Source organism: Lissotriton helveticus, chromosome 6 (assembly GCF_964261635.1).
Source record: "Lissotriton helveticus chromosome 6, aLisHel1.1, whole genome shotgun sequence".
Taxonomy (NCBI): domain Eukaryota; kingdom Metazoa; phylum Chordata; class Amphibia; order Caudata; family Salamandridae; genus Lissotriton; species Lissotriton helveticus.
Genome location: NC_136067.1, coordinates 1934699932 through 1934720663, shown reverse-complemented (window position 1 = coordinate 1934720663; position 20732 = coordinate 1934699932).

Sequence of the window (20732 nt, the reverse complement as noted above, 5' to 3'; positions counted from 1 at the left end):
TCGCAGAAAAGAGCTGACTTGTAATTCTGCAAAAGTCACGAGACGCCCATTCTGAATTAAAGCGTTTATCAAAGCTGCATTCACAAAGCAAAAACTGATGTGCTGTCATCATTCTGTCGGACGTGGCCAAGGTCGAAAGTGAACATTTTGTCAGCCTTAACTTGGCATCCGCGGAAGTTGCTTGGACGTAGTGAGAACAAATTTGAACATTTGTTGCAAACTCAGGAAGCTCCTGGTTTCACGTGGAAGAGACAATGGTCTTTATGAAACATGATCTAATGGAACTTTTGAAAAGTGGGTGACATGTCACTTGTCACTCTCAGCCAATGGGACGTCGAAGATTTCTGAAAACTTTCCTTTGCGTAGTTTAGTTAGCGTAGAAAGGTATAAAAAGTCATGCCCCTAGGGATGGGCTGGCTGCTGCTTTCTGACTTTCCGATGAGGGTGATGTGCTGTCGGACTTTGCGTGGAGCACGTAAGAATCCTCAAAGAACTTTTCTTTAATTTCTATCTATTTAGCTTAGTTAAGGAATTAGGTTTTAGAAATGCTAAACTATATATATTTACTTTAAATTTGATTCACTTACTTAAAATTGTATTTTCTCACATTTCTTTACATTCATGCTTGCTTTATTGCTAATAAAATTCATTTATAAAACTATCAACTTATATACCATAATTTAGTAAATAAAATCTTACTTTTGACAAACAAGCTGGTCTTGATTATTCAGAAGTGTAGGTTACTATTAGCTAGATCACGTCGCCAATGGTGGTCATTTAAATGGTTAAGTTTATTTCTAATGACAATATTCTTTTCACAGATATATAAAAATGTATATAGTTTGTAGATAATGTGTATATAGATTTAATTTGACCACCTGATTCAGTAGGCCCAAAATATGTCAGGTTTATAAATGGGTCCATATTTAGTATAGAATTTTGTTTATAGGTTATGAAGTTGGGTAGCGTTGTTTATGATATATTTTCTATAGGCCGCTGGATCAATTCTCTGGTAGCAGAAATTGATGGTTGCTAAGAGTAACCAAGGTAATATGGTGGTTGCTAAGGGTTACTAAAGTATTATGGTATGGAAATAGGATCGATGTTTTAACACATGTTGAGTTCGTTTTTCGTGCTATCTGTAAGCTATACCGGTATAGATTGTGTGGCGAGAAATTAGTCACGCAAGCCATCTGTTCTGTTTGTAGTGATATCGCCGAGTATCACAAGAGGTATCGCCGTGTACCATAGTGTTGTCGCCGAGCAGCACAGTTTTAGGGCTAGGTCTGAATCTTGTAAAGTGAGGGTTTTCTAAGAAATTAAAGCAGCATGAGAATAGGGACAAAGCGCCTTCCATAAAACTCACTGTGATGAGAGTATTAGTTATATCCGAGCTTGAGTGAAGGGTAAATTAGCGTCGGTGCATGATTATCTATAAACAGGTTAGAGTCCTGTACGGGTACATGTTTCATATCTATAAACAGGTGAGAGCCCTGTACGGATAACGTCGTTATTTTGCTAACGGTGCATGATTTCTATAAACAGGTGAGAGTCCTGTACGGATTTCATGTGTGTTTGAAATTAGGGAAATTTCAGTGTGAAAGTGCGAGTTTGAATTGTATTTTATGTTCAAGTGGAACTCTTAGAACTTTCACTTCGCGGTGGGTTCAGAGCAAAGCGAGTTCATAATTATACGTGTTAGAAGGGTGGGGTAAGGGTTACTCTACTAACAATTGAATATTATCCTTAGTGTGAATAGCGCCGTCTATTCCGAAGTGTGGATACTTGAATGTATGTAAACTATCCTAAATAGTGAAACGAACAGATGTTGTCTTTATAGTCATTGTTAAGAATTAATTTACACTGAAAAGTGTTCTTAAAATGGCGCTGTGAAAAGATTTTGTGAAGGAGGGGTAAGCGCCAGTAGTGAGAAACGAGAAACTGCAGCTGCTGTGTACGTCACAGAGCCGCGCTGGGATTGGGTGACCTACGTCACAAGCTATATTCTGATTGGCTCTTGAGTCTCTGACGGCCTGTGAGCTGATTGGTCCTTCGGAAAAACTCTAAATTTATTGGTTGAGCAGAAAAGTGACGTAGCTCAACTGTCATTGGCTTGTTGGTGTGTTTCGCGCACGGATTGGTTGTTTTACGGAACATCCCGGAAATATTTTACGAACGATTTTGTGAATTAGATTTAACTCTTAAAAAAAAATGAGTTATCATTTTAAACATGTTGAGAAAAAGCCAACATTACTTCAGAAGTTTAAGAATTTATTTTCACCTGACAAGAAAATCGAAACGCGAGGTGGTAAACTACTTCATAAGTATAAAACACCTGCAGCGTATATGGAAGGTGAATATGGATATCATACTGTCTTATGGTTCGATAGTTGGAAACGCTATACTAAGAACGACGGTGTTTTAACTTGGCCTGATGATGGTTCATTTAATGTAAAAGTCTTAAGAAATTTACGAGAGAAAATGAATGCTCTTGTTCCAAAACCGAGACCAACTCAATTTGAAGCTTTAGTTGAGTGGGAAGACGAGATGTATCAGTTACAAAGAGAAGCTAGTGGAATTAAAAGACCTTCTAAAAATCCACCTTGGAGAAGAGAAACTCATGAAGATAGATTGCGAATGTGGAGACAGGGAAACATGAGTGAAGGATTGTATTTAATTCATGAAATGGTAATGGGTACTCCTACAGGGAAATCTATGGAAAGTGAATCTGAGGATGCAGTTATGGAAGAAATATATACAACTGCTAGAAAGAATCAGCCTTTGAGACCTCCTAGATCATGGTCTACTCCGGTGGTTTCTACTGAAACTTCACCGAGTGCACCTCCAATTAATGAAGCTCCTAAACTTTATCCAAATAATTGTGAAATCATTGAAACTCCTAGAAGACCAGAATTCGAGAATGCTTGAAATGAAGGTAGACATTTTACAATGGCTCCAAGAGCAAGAGAACCTCCAAAAGATTATACAAGAGAGGCAAGAAATGTTGAAGATGTTGATTATAATGAATATTTAAGATCAAAAGAAGAATTAATAAAAAGAATGACAAAAGGCATGGAAGCTGTGACAGTTCCAGTAACAATTGGTCCTGTTCAGCCCGTATTTGATCAAAAGGAAACAAACAAAACTGGATTAACTATTCCTTTAAATACAGAAATTCAAAAGGCTGCTGAAAAATTTTATTCAGACTTATCTGAAATAAACTCTTCTAAATCGAGAATGCCTGATTTAACATTTAAAGAGGATTTATCTCCAAAAACACCAATGGGTGCTATATCAGATATAGGGAGTCCTGAAGTCAGGGTAACCACACCAAAACTTGATGTGGCCAAATTAAAAGCGAATATCGAAGAATTAATAATTGGAACAATTGGTCCAGATAGTTTAAATTACTATCGAGATGATGAACTACTGTTCATTTGCAAAAGCATTCAATGGAAAACGAAAAACAAATATGATCAACTAGAGGATCTAGCAGCAGAACTTGAAATCGATGTGAGTAAACAAAAGAATTTTGCGAAACATTACAGATTAGACTTTTCAGAAAGTGACATCGAGAGCTTAAACTCAATGGGAAGAATTGTTCATATTAAAGATTTGATTGTCTATATCAAAAAGCTAGGAGAACTGAACAAATGGAGAGTAAAATGGACGAAAAAGAAGGAAGATGAAAGATTGGAAAAATTGTCAAAACAATTTCCAATGAGAGAAATTGCAGGTGGAGGATATGTTCATGTCCCTTGGTCGAGACAGGACATTCTGTTATTTACAAATGACTTTCCAAAATTAAGGGAGAAACCAGTTGAGTGGTACAGGCAAGTCGATAGATTTATCAAAGTGTCAAAAGTTCTGTGGATTGATTTAGATGGATTTTTTGACATTGTCGTTCCATCAGATCTTTGGACAGAATGCAAGATATCGATTAGTTGGCCAAAAACAGAACCTGAGCGAATCAAAGAAACAGGTGCTCCAAATCCACTTGTAATGGATTTTTATGAAAAAGTAATTGTTTGGATGAAAAACAAAATTCCACCCAAAGAAGTCGATTGGGTTAAAATAGAAAGGACAGAACAGGAAACAAAAGAATCAGTTCATTCTTTTTATGAAAGACTACTGTTAATCTTTAAACAATACAGTGGTTATGAAAAATTAGATGATAAAGACATGAGCCATTTTGTCTATAGATTTGTTTATGGACTAAAACCTGAAATTGGAGAAATGATCAGAAATAGTATTGTCGGATGGCAATCACTATCTGTAGATGATATTCTAAGAAAGGCTAAGTATTGCAGTGATGAAATAGAAGTAAAACAGAAGAAGCTGAAGGAGAAAGCCATGTGGGCTCAGGTAAAGGTGGCCGAGCAACAGATTGCCAGCATGGGAAATAAGAACACTAATTTTGTTCAAACTGGGAATACAAACCAGATACAAGGAAAGTTTAAAGGTAATAATTTCCCAAAGAAATTTAGCCCAAAGATTGAGGAGTTGAAACAAAGATTACCTTGTTTTAATTGTGGCGAAATTGGACATTGGAGAGACGAGTGTCCTCATCCTCCTAAAAACTTAAAGAATCCCTTATTGAATCCACAGATGCAGAATGGTGTTGACCTGCAGCGACAGCTACAGATACAACAGGGGTTAAACGAATTAAATATTCAACGACAGTTACAGCAACAGCAACAACAACAGGTGAATAATCGTCAAGACCAATTGCCACAACCACCTTTTCCGAATTGTGGGGGAATTCAAAAATATAATCCAAACGTGGGATTTCAGGGAAGTGAACAGGTAATAAAACCACAAAAACAGCAAAAGCAGCAAAGGGTTCAAATGCAAAATGCTTCACAACAATTTTTATTAGCAGAAAGTCAAGACAGCGATTCTGATGATTATTGTTGACGGTGCCCGAGAGAGGAGGAAGAGTGTGTTGTTGGAGCCACTCTTGAGGTTGACCAGTCTGGTCCTTTTGTAAACGGGAAAGTTAATGATGTAGACATCACTTTTCTAGTGGACACTGGTGCTACTCGTTCTACTGTTAGATCAGTGGAAATTGAAAACCTACCTCTCTCTGGGGATACCATCCAAGTTGTCGGAGTAAGTAATCAACAAATTAAAACTGACTTAACTGATCCAGTACCAGTTGAAATTGGAAACTACAGAGATAAACACAGATTTGTGGTTTGTAATAGTAGTCCAGTAAATCTATTGGGCAGAGACATCCTATGTAAAATGAATTGTAGAATATATTGTTCTCCTGATGGAGTTGAGTTACAAACAATGGAGGAAGATGGTTTATACAGAATGACAATGATGATGATGGAAGCAGAAGAAACAAAATTGTTTCCTGCATTTGAAGAAAAAGATTTACCTGAAGAACTCAAAGAAACAGTGAAATCTGAAATATGGGATTTTACTGGAAATGAGATGGGTCTAATGAAAAACGTAGATCCAGTAAAAATTACATTGAAACAGGGAATAGAATTTCCAAACACTCCACAATATAAAATGAAAACAGAAACAATTGAAGGTATTACACCTATAATTGAAAAATTAATCAAGCAAAGTGTATTAAAAGAAATGGAGAGTAGCTCTTGTAATTCACCAATTATGGGAGTTAAAAAGTCTAACGGAACATTTAGAATCGTACAAGATTTGAGAAAGGTTAATCAAATTGTCGTTCCATGTTGTCCTGTGGTTCCAAATCCAGCAGTAATTCTATTTCAGATTCCACATGATGCTGAATGGTATACAGTCATTGACCTTTGCAATGCATTCTTTACTGTTCCCTTACATCCAGACAGTTATGAAATCTTTGCTTTCAGATTCCAAGGTAAGACCCTCGGATGGTCAAGAATCCCTCAGGGCTATACGGAAAGTCCTTCAATTTTTAACGAATTGTTAAAAAGATCATTAGAAGACCTAGACTTACCTGGTAGGTCTACGCTAGTGCAGTATATTGATGATTTGTTAATAGCTGCAAAGACAAGAGAAAATTGTGTAACAGACACAATAATTCTGTTAAATCGCCTTGCAGAAGAAGGACATAAAGTGTCCCCAGCAAAACTACAGTTTTGCAAACAAGAAGTAAAATATCTTGGTCACAGAATTGCAAAGGGAAAAAGACAAGTAACAATAGAGAGAATAAAAATGATTCAAGCAATGTTACCACCAAGAACACAAAGACAGGTCAGAATGTTCTTGGGAATGGTTGGTTACTGTCGACAATGGATAAGTGGATTTTCAGTAATTGCAAAACCACTACAAAGACTGACAAAGTCAGATGTAAAAGATCCAATTATTCTCAATGATGCTGAGATGGACTCTTTTGAGAACCTGAAAAAGAGCTTATGCCAAGCTCCTGCTTTAGGTATGCCAAATTATGAGAAAGATTTCGAACTGTATTGCAGTGAGAGAGAAGGATGTGCATTATCTGTGTTAATTCAGAGACACGGAAATTTAAAGAAACCTATTGCATACTTCTCTGCAGTTCTTGATCCAATTGCAAAAGCATTACCAGGTTGTTTGAAAGCAGTTGCAGCTACAAGTATCAGCCTCGAACAAAGTGAGGGGATCATTATGGGATTTCCTGTGAAAGTTTTTGTGCCTCATTCAGTTGAAATATTACTGACAAGAGGTAAGACTCAACATTTAACAAGTAGCAGAATGACAAAGTATGAGAAAATCATACTAGGAGCAGATAATGTTTCAATTTCAAGATGTTTAAATCTGAATCCTTCTACATTACTGCCTGATTCTGAAATTGTTGATGACATTGAAACAGAACATGAATGTTTAGATGTCATGGAATTCTGCACTAAACCAAGAAAAGACATCAAAGACAGACCTTTGTCTGAATCGGATTTTGTCTACTTTGTAGATGGGTCATGCTTAAGATCCGAAGGAGGTGTCTTAAAAGCTTCATATTCAGTTTGTACAGTCGTAGATGTTGAAGAAGCATCATGTCTTGAAGGAGTTCGTTCAGCACAAGTGGCTGAATTGATTGCTTTAATTCGTGCATGTGAAATATCAAAGGATATAAGAGTTACCATCATTACTGATAGTCAGTATGGGTACGGAGTTGTGCATGATTATGGACAACTCTGGTCACAGAGAGGATACATGACATCAGCAGGATCACCAATTAAAAATGCAGTTTTCATTAGGAGATTAATTGAAGCAATACAATTGCCAAAAGAAATCGCCATTGTTAAGTGTGCAGCGCACACTAGAGGAACTGATTATATTTCCAAGGGAAATGCCTTCGCAGATGAAACAGCTAAATACTGCGCAAGGAAAAATTATTCATACAATCGGGAGAGGAGTAAAGAAACTGATTCAAATTCATTAATGCTAACAACTGTTGTAGAAACATGGCATGAGATTAGAGATTTACAAAATGAAGCAGAAGATGAAGAAAAAGACTTATGGTTAAGATCAGATTGTAGACCACGTGAAGAAGATGGAGTGTGGGTTTACAAAGATGGCAGAGTAGTCTTACCAAATTGTTTGATTGCTGACATGGCCAGATTATATCATGGTCCAGCACATCTAGGAAGAGATTCTATGGTTAGACTTTTCAGAGAAACATGGTTCAATACCAAGTTTAGAACTATTGCTGAATCTTTTTGTCAGAGGTGTTTGTCATGCCAACAAATGAATCCAAACAGAAAATCAGTGGTGGGGACAGGAATAATTGGTCGAGAAGGTGGTCCCTTTACCAGGTTACAAATGGATTTCATTGAAATGCCCTTACACAATTGTTTGAAATATGTGCTTGTAATTGTGTGCTTATTTTCAAGATGGGTAGAGGCTTTCCCTACACGACATTGTGATTCAATTACAGTAGTAAAACTAATGCTCAGAGAAATCATCCCAAGAAACGGTTTTCCAGTCACTATTGAGAGTGATGGAGGAAGCCATTTTGATAACAAACTGATGAAGTTAATTTGCGAAGCTTTGAGCATTGAGCAGAAAATACACTGTGCATACAGACCAGAGGCATCAGGAGTAGTTGAACAAATAAATGGAACAATTAAAAACAGAAATGGAAAAATGTGTCTTGAAACAGGTGTAAAGTGGACTGATGCTCTTCCACTTGTTTTAATGTCATTAAGAAGTACACCAGATAAAAAGACAGGTTTGAGTCCTCATGAAATATTAATGGGAAGAGTTATGAGGCAAGCTTTTGTACCTGTAGGTAAACTGTTGAGCATAAATGACAGTGCTATTTTGGATTACTGTAAAAGGTTATCTGATATGGTAACTTCTGTGTCTAATCAGGTGGGAACTGAAGCTCAATCAGATGAAAAGGTTTTGACACATGATCTGAGACCTGGCGATTGGGTCAGAACGAAAGTACATCGGAGAAGGAATTGTCTAGCTCCTAGATGGCAGAAACCTAGGCAGATAATTTTGATCACTACTAATGCTGTAAAGTGCAGAGGATTGAAACGTTGGATTCATCCTAGTCATACTATTCCAGTACCAACTCCTGAGAGTTCTGATGTTGAAAGTGATACCACAGACGATTCTGATTCTGAAGCAGAAGGCGAAACAGAAGGTGAAATAATTCCAGATTCTGAAGATCGACAAGAAAGTTGACATCTGGAAACTGTGCCAGTGAATGGAAATTTGACAAGGAAAGACTTGGAAATAATTGAAATAGATTCTGAAGGTGAAGAGAATCTGTTAAAAGGAAAGATAACTGAAGATTCGGTTGTCTCCATTGAAGACAAAGAAGCAGAACAAAAAGAAGTTTCAGACCAGGAGAGTATCGAAAGGCAGAGAACAAACTCTGAAGTAAGGAACAAAAATCCGAAATCTGGGAAGTTGGGGGTAATTGAGGAAGAGGAGGAAGACGAATTACCGAGTACCAGTGATGGAAGACAAAGTGTTCCTGAAGGAGTGAAATTGCCGAATAGAGAAGTTCCTGAGTCAATTGAAATTTCAGACTACGAAACTGAAGAAAGTGACGTGGAAGGTGGAAGTGAAAACAGAAAGAAAAGGACTTGGAAGTCAGAATCAAATAATTCTGAACCAAAGAAGAAGTACGTGAGAAAAGCAGACTACTGGCCAGGTGGAAGATTGAGAGTCAGATTGATCAAAAAGCCAAAAGAACAAGTTGAAGAAATTAGTAGTCAAAAGAGTCCTGGAAAAGAAGTTGGAGTTGGAAGAAAAATTGAAGTGATATCGAGAAAAGGGAAGAGAATAATAAGACCAAACCAAAAATACAAGTCTCCTGAGTGGACTTACTTAGTAATTCCACCTGTTATTGACATATACGATAGTAGTGAAGAAGAAAACGAAATACAAGAAATTAGTGACAATGATTGAAGTACAGAAATATTAAATTGGCAAAAGGCTGAAGAGAATTTGTTAGTTGACACAAGGTCGAAGAAAAACTGTTTAGTTGAAGAAAACTTATGCATGACATAAGGTCGAAGAAATCTTGTTTAGGGGTTTAAAAAAAAAAAAAAAATAAATAAATTTTAAAAGGGGGGTGTAAATAATTTAGAATTTTAAAAATTTAATTTATTTTATTTTTTAGGCTAAACTAACCAAAAATGCCTTATGTTAAGGAGAGCACTTCAAAGTGTTCTGTTTTTAAAAGATGCTGTAAGATGACTCTGGTGTGTCTGCTCATTTTAATTCTGCTATGGTTGGTTCTAGCTGTGATTATCCCTTTGGAAATGAATAGAGAATTACACAAAGTTAACATAACAAGCAAAGCTCTGGTTAGCCAAACTAAACATAGTGCGTCTGCAAAAGTTATTGATCATCAGCCTAACATTCATCAAGATAAATCAATTGGTGATTTTTCAAGTAATACATTCACAAAGCTATTAAGTGAATATGTTAAGGTAATGGATGCAAAAGACTGCTACGTCTGCGTTAAGTTACCTGCTTCTGTTTCTGAGGGAGTAACATATAATATGCTTCCTCTCACTTATGCTGTAACATGTAGTGTATTAACTAGTTTATTTTATCAAACTGGACGTTTAGAATATTACTATTCAAATTATGATGAAATTTTTGCAAATATTAAGATTGATAATGCTTTAAATAAGCATAAGAAAGCAAAACAAATGAGAGAATTTTTCCTTGTTACTAACGAACTCACTTACGAGTATGCTTACAAGAATAATCTAACATGTAAATTAAGTGCTGAAGGAAAGAAATTTTTGAACATGGTTGAGGAGAGAAGAGCAATTTATAAGAGGAATGAATTAGTCAAGCAGACTAAGTCAGGTTTCTGGCAGAAAGAGGATGAGAAATTAAATGGCAAAATGCTTGAAAATATTGCAATTCACATAGATAAACCAGTTAGTGGAAAACTTTGCATTAGAAGAGATAATACACTTTTTGATAATTACTTTGTAGGTGCAAGTAACTGTGAAGATACTTATCAGATTTTGGGAGGTTGGGGATTTAAAGGTGGAAAAGATCCTATCTTTCCTGGGATTTATTTTGTTTGTGGTGACAAAGCCTACTACAACCTTCCAGACCACTGGTATGGAACTTGTTATGTGGGAATTGTTTTTCCTAAAGTGTTTCACGTTGACAGAGATTCAGAAGGATTGTTTAAAATTCATAATTATGTAAATAGGGTTAAAAGAGAAACTTTTACTGAAGTTCTGGGAGATATTTTTCAAGCTGTAATACCTTTTGTTGGTATAACCCTAAATGCAGGGAGAATCAGAAAATTGTCCACTATAGTTGATAGATTATCAACTGACACAGCTGATGGGTTTCAATTAGTCAATGTTGAAGTTATTGCAATTAGATCTATGGTAATTCAAGACCGCCTTGCTTTAGACATACTCCTAGCAAAAGAGGGAGGAGTCTGTGGCATTTTACATGTACAACATTGTTGTACATATATACCTGATGAAAGTAAGAATATTGAAATGTATATTAAGAATATTACACAAATGCATTCAGAGATAATTCCTTTAGAAGAAGATGATTTTACAGGGAAACTTTCAAAAAGGTTTCAAGCAATTAAAAACTGGTTTCATGATATTGGAAGTTCAATTCTTGGCAAGATTCTGGCACCTTTGATTATAATAGTATTCATTTTTATTTTGACCAAAATAGGTTGTTTGTTACATAAAAGAAAGAAACAGTTGAAAGAAAAGAAAAGAATCTATAAACTCAGAAAAGAAGAAGAAAGGGAGATCGAATTACAGGAGTTACATAGAGAGCGTTATGCTAATTCCAAAGATTATGCAGAAACAGACTTTTAGGTTTACTGATACAAATGAATTTGAATCGATTTCTTAGAAATTTAAATTATCAAAATTTTGAGTGCTGGTGTGGTGATTTGTTAATCACCAGATGAGGGAGTTGATGGAGCGAGATAGAAAACAAAATTTTGTTTAAACTCGCGAAGTCACATTTCCATAACATGAATAATAATATTAATGATTTGTGATATGTCGTGCTAATACAACTTAGATTAAACTTTACACATGGGGGGACTAACATGTGTGCTCATAAACGTGCATAATTGTTGCATCTTTTTGTTCGTGCAAAATAATAAAATAATTTATTGTTTTCGTTTTTGTCATTACTAACTGCTGCAAACTTAAGAGAAGCATGTACTTGTTTTGCTTTTCCTTGTCTGTGTGATGTCATTTCTACTATTCTAGGTGCATATAAGTCTCATGGAATAACGGAGACTGGTAGATATAAACGCTGCTTTATTTGTTTGCAATGGCTAGGTAACATTTTGATTAATCGGGTGGGTTAATTAATTAGTAAATCTTGGGGTGGATACAGAATCTACATTATTTCTTACATTAATACTTTTCTTGTGTTTGTTTTATACTAGAAAGCTTAAGTTGCCTGCTTTTGGGCCTAGTCACTTGAGTCGCAGAAAAGAGCTGACTTGTAATTCTGCAAAAGTCACGAGACGCCCATTCTGAATTAAAGCGTTTATCAAAGCTGCATTCACAAAGCAAAAACTGATGTGCTGTCATCATTCTGTCGGACGTGGCCAAGGTCGAAAGTGAACATTTTGTCAGCCTTAACTTGGCATCCGCGGAAGTTGCTTGGACGTAGTGAGAACAAATTTGAACATTTGTTGCAAACTCAGGAAGCTCCTGGTTTCACGTGGAAGAGACAATGGTCTTTATGAAACATGATCTAATGGAACTTTTGAAAAGTGGGTGACATGTCACTTGTCACTCTCAGCCAATGGGACGTCGAAGATTTCTGAAAACTTTCCTTTGCGTAGTTTAGTTAGCGTAGAAAGGTATAAAAAGTCATGCCCCTAGGGATGGGCTGGCTGCTGCTTTCTGACTTTCCGATGAGGGTGATGTGCTGTCGGACTTTGCGTGGAGCACGTAAGAATCCTCAAAGAACTTTTCTTTAATTTCTATCTATTTAGCTTAGTTAAGGAATTAGGTTTTAGAAATGCTAAACTATATATATTTACTTTAAATTTGATTCACTTACTTAAAATTTTATTTTCTCACATTTCTTTACATTCATGCTTGCTTTATTGCTAATAAAATTCATTTATAAAACTATCAACTTATATACCATAATTTAGTAAATAAAATCTTACTTTTGACAAACAAGCTGGTCTTGATTATTCAGAAGTGTAGGTTACTATTAGCTAGATCACGTCGCCAATGGTGGTCATTTAAATGGTTAAGTTTATTTCTAATGACAATATTCTTTTCACAGATATATAAAAATGTATATAGTTTGTAGATAATGTGTATATAGATTTAATTTGACCACCTGATTCAGTAGGCCCAAAATATGTCAGGTTTATAAATGGGTCCATATTTAGTATAGAATTTTGTTTATAGGTTATGAAGTTGGGTAGCGTTGTTTATGATATATTTTCTATAGGCCGCTGGATCAGGACCACGCTGGACCCTGTAGGCGTAAGTAGCATAAAACTGTACTTTAGGGCAGAATTTGTCTCTATTTGTAATAAAGTGAAAACACTAGACATGGGATGAATTTTGATTATGCCGAAGTAATCCGAGTAATTTTGGCAATTCTGCGTTACTCTTTGACATGTAATTACCGATAAATACGCAATTACTGCTGCTTGCATAATTAAGAGGAATTTGGGGGAAGAAATCCTACCACAAGAGCACATATAGCCAGTGTCAGCGGTCACTCGTGCTCACTGTTCATGTACTGTTGCATTAGCACAAAACTGGGTAAATATTTTGACGCAAGGGTGGATTTTGAGCTATGAAATTAGCTCTAAATACTGGTAGTAGGTTGGGGGAAATCCTAGCCTAAGAGTACTTTTAGAGAGAGTGAGTGGCTGCTCACACTCGCTATGTGTGTTCTGCTACCTTTAGCGATATTTTGTAGGACAAAATGCAGACGTGAGGGGGCATTTGTGAGCTTAGCAATAGCATTAAACACAGAATTACTCTTTTTGCCTAATTCTGTGTAATCTCACGGAACACTCATGTAATTCTGTGTGATTACACAACATGGAATTATGCAAATTTCACCCACTCCTCGATAATATCACAGATATCCAGCAAGACCTACACTATAAATGTAAACTCACATTATAAAGTAAGAAAATAGACTCATATAAGATTTGACAATGTATATAGTTTTTTACTTTCCTCTGATGCTCTTTTTAGGCAGCATCAATGTCAGATGTGTAGGTAATGATATTAAGTGTGGTTCAGTTTTTGATTTCTTAAGGCATCAAAATATTGACATTATCTTTTTATAAGAATGTGCTATTCCAGAGGCTACCAAAGACAAACTTTTACAGGACAGATGGGGTTGTGGGCAATCTGTTTGGTCTGGCTGTAATTTAGATAGGAATGCAGGCATTGGCATACTTTTCCGCGACTCTACTTTTGACATTCAGAAAGTTAATCATATGGCTAAAGGCAGAGTGTTATGTGTAGATGGCGTGTGGAATGGCCATGATATTCGTCTTATTAATGTATATTGCCCCACATCACTGACTTATAGAAATGATATTTTGAATTTATTGCCACAACTTTTGCTGTGTGACAAAAATGTTTTTATTGGTGGGGACTTCAACTGTTTACTCCATGTCAATGACAGAATTTCTCATTCTACTATTCGCTTGGATAGTAGTTCAAAATTGTTTTTGATTGTAATAACCGATTTTAACTTACAGGATGCCTATAGAGTCCTTCACCCTAAGGACCCAGGTTTTACTTGGTCTAGTCCTAACTCTTCTACAATGTCCCGGATTGATTTCATATTTACCAACTCCTTAGATAAGATTACATCAGCAGAAACTATACCTGTTTTATTTTCTGACCATAACTTGTTAAAGGTTGGCCTTTCTGTTTCGGCACTCCCGCATCGCGGGAAAGGCTTATGGAAGCTCAATGTAAGTTTATTAGAAGACAAGTTTATTTGTCAGAAGTTTATTTCCCACTATAAGAACTGGCAATCCCTTCAGATTTTATTCCCAACATTTACAGATTGGTGGGAGGACATTAAAGCCCGTACGAAATCCTTCTTTATCCGAGAAGGGATCAGACTGGCTAGGTCCAGAAGGCACAAAATACACCGTTTACAAATACAGTTACAAAACCTCTCCCGCCTGTTAGATCTGGGTTTTAATGTGCAAACTGAATTCCTCTCATGTAAACAGTTACTTTCTTCACTTTATTCTGAGTATACTGAAGGGGTAATTGTACGCAGCAGAGCAAAATGTCTTGAAGAAAATGAAAAATGCTCTTGTTTCTTTTTCTTAAAGGCTAAGTCTGGGGGTAGAATTTTAGACTCTGTCTCCGACTCCGCAGGCACCAGGCACACCTCTACAGATGGGATTAGTAAATGTATTTTTGACTTCTATAGGAACTTGTATGCGAGGAACTCCTGCGATGAGGCTACAGAAATTTTTTTCCTCCAACAGTTACAACTTTCCCTTTCTGAAGAAGATAAAACAGACATGGAGAGTGATATTATCTTAGATGACATTGAGAGGGCTATGCGTAGTTAGCCTAAGGGGAAAGCACTAGGATCTGATGGTCTCCCTGTGGAGTTTTACGCAACTTTTTGGAATTTTATTGGCCCAGACCTTCTGCAGGTATATTTGCACTCCTTTAGTTTTGGCTCCCTACCCAGCTCACTTCGTGGTGGATCTATTAAACTTCTTTATAAAAAAAAAGGAACAGGCATGATTTGAAAAATTGGCGCCCAATTAGCCTATTAAATGCTGATTTTAAGATATTATCCAAAACCTTATTTTTCAAACTTAGGCCAGTGATCTCAACTGTTATCGCTTCTGATCAAACCTGCGGCGTTCCTGGCCGTAAAATCCAGGATAACTTATGCTTGTTTAGAGATTTGCTATATTATGTTAAGGACCGTGGTCTACCGCTTTGTTTATTAAGTTTGAACCAAGAGAAAGCTTTTGACAAATTGAATCACTCTTTTCTCTTTAAGGTCCTCAAGAAAATGAACTTTGGGCAAAAGTTTTGTTCATGGATTAACCTATTGTATACTGACTGTTACAGCTGTGTGTTCGTTAATGGAAACCCCACTGGCCCTTTACCTTTTGACTCTGGGGTACGACAGGGCTGCCCTTTGTCAACGCTCCTGTTTATATTGGCTATTGAACCTTTCCTGGCCGCTGTACGAAATAATACAATCATCAAGGGTATTCCTCTCCCGGGTGGGATGGGTCGTTCAGCTGTATTATCAGCTTATATGGATGATGTTTCTGTTTTCTGTACTAACAATGCCTCTATTCGCCAAGTATTATGGTTTTGTAACCGTTTTTTCTTTGCAGCTGCAGCCAAAGTCAATGTTACTAAAAGTGAATGTTTATATCTTCAATGGAAAGAACCCATTATGGACTGGGGCCTTAATGTTGTACAAGACCGTATCAAGGTACTGGGGCTTTTCTTTGGGGAAAGTGACTCTTCTCATAACTGGAATGATTGCATGACTAAAGTTAAACAGAAAATTGCGTTTTGGAGTTCGAGATCGCTTTCCCTGTCTGGGAAAATCCTTGTATCTAAAGCTGAATTGCTCTATAGCCTCCTTTATGTTGCCATGATTTTCCCTATGCCCCGTTCCTGTTTGACCTTGCTTCAAAGATGGATTTTCCAGTTTATCTGGGGTGGTAAACATGAAAAAGTGGCACGTTTTAAAATGTATTACCTCATCGTCCCTCCCTCGCTTCCCTTCCTTACAAAATGAGGCATCCCTGCCTCCACAGACATCCATACCCACGTGATTTGTCACGTGAGGACTATAAATAGTCCCCAGCCCCCACACACCTCCTGTTTTTTTTCTTGTCTCACCATTGTGAGACGCGCGTCCCACGCGCTGGCCGTTCTGCGGAGCTGCGGTCGTTCTACATTCTGAGGGCTTCACCCTCGCTTTTTGATGCCTGCTGGGTCTGGCGGCGCCGGCCTGGTGTGCGCGAGCCTTCCCCACCGCGTTGCTGGAGTAGCGGTGCACTTCTCGGCGGCTGGGCGGATGGGTTCCGGGTGACGGAGTCACCGGCCCTGAGTGGCTGGGGCTGTAGTTCCGGTTCTGGAGGCCGGAATGGGAGACGGCAGCTGTCGGATGTGCTGGTGATCCTCGGCTGGCTGTTTCTGATGCTCCTTTCCAGTAGGGGCCTCGTTTGAGGTCGTTTTTTATTACCTTTTTGCTTTTACTGATTGGTTTTTCGTTTTCTTGCTTCTTTATTGGTTACCTCCTGGTATTTTAAATCTATTGGTCGGTTTCTGGGATACTCCTTATTTAAGGCTTGCCTCTGCTGTACTTCCCTGACCGTTTCATTATGGCTAAGCGGACCTCCAAGCGCTTGCGGGTTTTGTCCTCCTCTTCTGATGAGGAAGTGCCTATCCCGGCTCGTCGGACAAGGTCCCAGGGTCCTGTGGATTCTTCTGCCCTCCTGTCTGCTTCTGAGGTGCAGGCCATGATTGAGGCTGCTGTGTCTCGTGCTCTGGAAACAAGGGTTCCTGCGAAGCGCAGGTCTTCTCGTGCTGCGGTGGGTCTGGTGGACTCTCCCTCTGAGGACTCTTCTTCTTCTTCGGACACTGCCAAGCCTTCTACCTCTTCGGGGAAGTTTGTACGTAGGGATGAGGTGCCTGCTATTCTCCAACACATCAGGGAGAACTTGGGGTTTTCTCCTTTTTCTGCTCCCGTGGAGTCAGATGACATCTTTCCGCAATATGTTAAGACTCCGGCGCTCGCTATGCCCTTTCATGGCCGCATCAAGGACTTGATTTCGGGGGAGTGGCGGGACCTGGAGCGCTCCTCAGTTCCTCGCTTTTTGCAGAAACTTTATTCCCTGGAGGAGGGGGAGGTCTCTCTTCCTCACTCTGTAAAGGTGGATACCATTTTGGCCACTCTTATTGGTCGTACGTCTATCAATCCAGAAGATTGTTCTCCGTCTGATGCCACGGATAAGAAGGTGGATGGTGCGCTGAAGAAGGCCTTTTCCGCTGGGAATTTGTCTTTGCGAGCTGGCATTTACTCTGCGTATGCGGCGCAGTCCTTGGTGTCTGACTTTGGGAAACTGGCCACGGCTATTCAGGAGGAGACAGACTGCTCTGGCTTGCTTGTCCACATGGAACAGCAGGCTAAGCTCTTGGCTGACGTCTCTTCGGATGTGCTTCGGTCTGCAGCCATGGCCTCTGGCTCCTTGGTTTTGGCTCGTCGGAATTTGTGGATGCGTGACTGGAGAGCTGATCTTCAGAGAAGTCCTCGCTCCTTAAGATCCCCTTTGATGGCAAGATGCTCTTTGGTGACCAGCTGGATAGTATGATCACTAAGGCTTTCAAGGATCGTAAGCATGCTCTGCCTTACAAGTGCAAGGCGTCTGCCTCTGGTTCTCGCCGTTTCTGGAATCCGGCTCCATCCTCCTCTGCGTCATTTCAATCTTCCCGGCAGTCCTCTAAAAACTTTTCTGCTCGTAAACGCCAGTTCCGGCCCAGGAAATCTTCTGTCTTGGCTGGTCCCAAGCCTCCGGCGGATGCCTTCAAGAGGAAGTCCTGACATCGACTGTGTTTCAGCCGCAAGTCCTGTGGGCGGGAGGCTGTTGTCTTACCGGGATGCTTGTCGGCTGGATGTAAGGGATCTCTGGGCATTGACTATTATCAGGAGAGGCAATCTTATAGACTTTGTCGCCGTTCCTCCCGGCTGGGGCACCATCCTAACTCCTATCCCGAAGTGTCCGCCCAAGAGGGGGGCTCTTCTGGAGGGGTTTGGGATCTTCTGTCGAAGAAGGCGACCGTTCCGGTCCCTCTGGCACAGCGGGGACAGGGATGTTATTCCATTTTATTTCTGGTCCAGAAGGTGTCAGGGGGATTCCGGCCGGTTCTGGACCTAAAGAGGGTGAATGGTTGGGTTTGGACCGTCCACTTCAAAATGGTGACTTTGCAGTCCATCATCCCGTTGGTAGGGGTCCGGGACTTCATGACGTCTATCGATTTACAGGACGCCTACCTTCACATTCCTGTGGCTCGGACTCATCAGCAGTTTCTTCGTTTTGCGATTGGCAGCTTTCACTTCCAGTTTGCGGTTTTGCCATTCGGGCTGAAGTCCGCTCCTCGGGTCTTCACCAAGCTTTTGGCCCCTTTGGTGGCCCTGGTCCACTGTCAGGGGATATTTCTACATTCATATCTGGACGACTGGTTAATTCATGCTCCCTCTTTCCAGTTGACACTCGATCACACAGAAGTGGTTCTGGCCGTTTTGAGGGAGCACGGCTTTCTTGTCAATCTGGGAAAGTCGTTCCTTGTTCCGTCCCAAGATCGTCTCTTCATTGGGGCCCGGTTTCGGACAGATTTGGGGGTGGTCACTCTGCCCATGGCTCGGGTGGCCAAGATTCATTCTCACATACTGTCTCTTCTGTCCGGACCAGTGCAGGTGGCAGCTCGTTGGCTCCAGGTTCAGGGGGATATGGCAGCCACGGTTTTTCTGGTTCCATGGGCCAGGTTTTATTTACACACGCTGATGGCTCATGTTCTGGCGCATTGGTCTCCCCATTGCTTTCCCCTCTCTTCTCCGATCCCGGTTTCCCCTCAGATCAAGACGGCTCTTGGTTGGTGGCTGGTTCGAGATCATCTGCTGAAGGGTGTCTCTCTCTCTCTCCTCCGGCTCCGGTTGTGGTGACACGGATGCCAGCCTCTCGGGGTGGGGGGCCTGGATGGGGGTTCATCAGTCCAGAGGCTTCTGGTCTCCCACTCAGAGCGGGATGTCATCGAACTGGAGGGAGTTGGAGGCGGTCCGTTTGGCTCTGTTGGCCTTCTCTCGGTTTCTGCTGGGTTCCGTGGTCCTGATCAGGACGGACAACATCACTGCCATGGCTTACGTAAACAGACAAGGGGGATCAGGACCTCTTCTCTGGCCCTAGTGGCGAAGCGGTTGTTTGTTTGGGCGGAGTCTCATCTGTTGGCGCTCTCGGCGATCCATATTCTGGGGTTGTCCAGTTCCCTGGCGGATGCCCTCAGAAGGGCCATTCCGTCCTCTGTGGATTTCTGCCTTCGTCCGGAGTTGTTTGTGGCTCTGGCAAAGCGTTGGGGTGTTCCGTTGGTGGACCTCTTTGCGAATGTGGACAATGCCTTGGTGTCCCGATTTGTCTCCCGCAATCGGGAGGGGTCGGCCTGGGCGGTGGATGCTCTCTCCTGCCCTTGGCCCCGCGGGCTTCTGTATGCCTTTCCTCCTTTCCCCCTTCTTCTCCGCTTCCTGCTGCGGGTCCACTACTCGGGGGCTTCTGTGATTCTGGTGGCTCCTGCTTGGCCTCGTGCCTCCTGGTTTCCTCTCCTGGTGGAGATGAGGTCGGAGGTGGAGTGGTTGCTGCCTATGTCTCCGTCCCCTTTGATCTTTCCGGCGTTACAACAGGATGTTCTGGCCCGGATGCGCTTGGCGGTTGAACTCTTAGGTCTTCTGCGTCAAGGGGTTCCGGCTGGTTTGACCTCTACTCTGCAAGCGGCTAGGCGCGCGTCGACCAATAAGTCTTACCTGCGGTACTGGCGTTCTTTCAGTCGGTGGTATCTTGTCAAGGATTTGGACCCTACTTCCTCTTCTTTGTTTGAGGTGATGCTGTTTCTTCAGGAGGGTGCTGCCTTGGGCTTGAAGGTTTCTTCCCTTCGTTTGCAATGGGCTGCAATTAAGGCATTTAGGAGCTCTTGGGGCAATCTCTCGGGTTCTGAGGGGTTGGTCAGTCACCTTTTTAAGGGTTTGGGTAATGTTCTTCCTACCCCTCGGAGGCATTATCCGACCTGGGATATGTCTCTGGTCTTGGACGCCTTAATGTCCTCTCCCTTTGAACCCCTACTTTCTGTGGATCTGCGCCTGTTGTCCTTCAAGACTTTCTTTTTGGTGGCCATTTCCTCTGCTCGCCGCCTGGGTGAACTGGGTGCTCTTTCTTCCAAACACCCTTTTTGTCGGGTTTTTGAGGACAGGATCGTGTTGCGGCCGATTCTTTCCTTTCATCCTAAAGTAGACTCTCAGTTCCACAGGGATCAGGAGTTGGTTCTTCCTTCCTTTTTTGATTCCCCATCCTCGGAGTCTGAGGTGCGGCTTCACTCTTTGGATGTTAGGAGGGCTCTCCTGGTCTATTTGGAGCGGGTCGCTCCTTTCTGGCACTCGGATTCTCTTTTTGTTAATTTTGGGCCTGTGAATCGGGGTTTACGTCCTTCTACTCCTTCCTTGAGTCGTTGGGTTCGTTCGCTGATTTCTTTGGCGTACAAGGAGGGGGGGCACCTTTCTCC